Source organism: Chaetura pelagica, unplaced genomic scaffold (genome assembly GCF_000747805.2).
Source record: "Chaetura pelagica isolate M959 unplaced genomic scaffold, ChaPel_1.0 scaffold85, whole genome shotgun sequence".
NCBI classification, from domain to species: Eukaryota; Metazoa; Chordata; class Aves; order Apodiformes; family Apodidae; genus Chaetura; species Chaetura pelagica.
In genome coordinates, this window is record NW_009953505.1 from 3,949,690 (window position 1) to 3,951,173 (window position 1,484).

Genomic DNA, 1,484 nt, shown 5'->3' on the forward strand with positions numbered 1-1,484 from the left:
GGCCCGGGGACCCCGGGCTGCCCCGGCAGCCGCACTGCTCCCCTGCGACAGCTTCTGCAGCTGCTTTCTTACAGAGCGCCAGACGCAAGCCAAAAGGAACAACCTGATCAACAAACTGCACGGTTTCCGAGCAAGCGCTGCCGTGTTTCTCCCCTGTCTGTGCCCCCCAGCGCGGGGTGTGTAACCCTCGGTGCCGCGGGCTCAGCCCCGCAGGCTGCCGGTCCCGCCCGCAGCAGCGCCGGGAGCAGGTACCCGGCCCGTCCGCCTGCTCGCACCGCCCGGCATCCCAGCCCGTCCCTCCCTCAGCTGGCTAAACGAAGGGCTCCTCCTCCTCACAAAGGGTCTGGCTCCAGGGCAGGGCAAGGGTCTCACCTCTCCCCCGTAGCACCTCAGATCCGCTAGCACATGAAACACGGTTATCAAATGCTCCGCTCCAGGTATTTCCCGCTTTGCGTGCCAAGATGGAACTCAGCCTTGCCCCGGATGAAGGTGCTCTGCTCCTTTCTCCCCAAGTCAGGCTGTTCACAGGCGGTGTGATTCCCAGGATGTATCACATCTCTTTGTCAATGGCAAGTGGCCGTGCCAACACCGTGAGGCGTCTCAGGAGATGTGCTGTCCTGGGGAGGTGTCACTTAGCCAGAGAGCACCATCTGAGAAGCAAAATTGAAGGTTTAGTCACACAAATTGCTACTCCCATGAGGTACAGGTTATGTGCCTCGGGTAACAGACCCGTATGAGGTAATAAGGCACAGGTAATGTGCCTCAGGCAACATTTTGGAACAAACATGTTCAGGGTGGGGAGGGATGAAACAAACCAACAAAACCTCCAAAACAAATGCTTGCTATTTCTAGACCCTCAGAAGTTGTGTCTGCATCACTGCTGATAAAACCTCCTGGAGCAGGAGTTAGGGAGCTGACACAGAGCAGCATTTCCCTGGAAATGTCAGAGTTTGCTCATTCGTTGATTTGATTTTGTTTGTATTTGACTCTCTAAGAAATATGTACCATTCATGCAAAGCTTGATAATCAAGTTACATTAAGTTTATACACTTTTATGTGGTGTAAAGGTGCTTTCTTGCATTCTTATAGGTACAGAAATAACTGCTGTGCTCCATATCACACAGATCCCAGTCACAGTGACTAACTCTGTTGTCGAAAACTCTTAGAATGTTTATTTGTTTATTTCTTTCTTTTTTAACATGGCACAAGCCAACAGTGGTGGAGGCAAGATGACCTATAGAGTTAGAACATGAGGTTTTCTCTCCATACCAGATCTTCACATTAGTTTCTAGAGAAAACCTCCTTTTCATGGCTCTTCCAGTCCACACTACAGCATCCTCCCACATCTAAGGAGGAGCTAGCACAGCCCCTAGCTTTGCTCAGACAAGGCATGGCCACCTAACTAGCACGGTCTCCAGAAGGGACACTGATAAAACTGTTTTCTGACATCAGCCAGTATGTTCATCCTGCTTTCCCACTCTTTC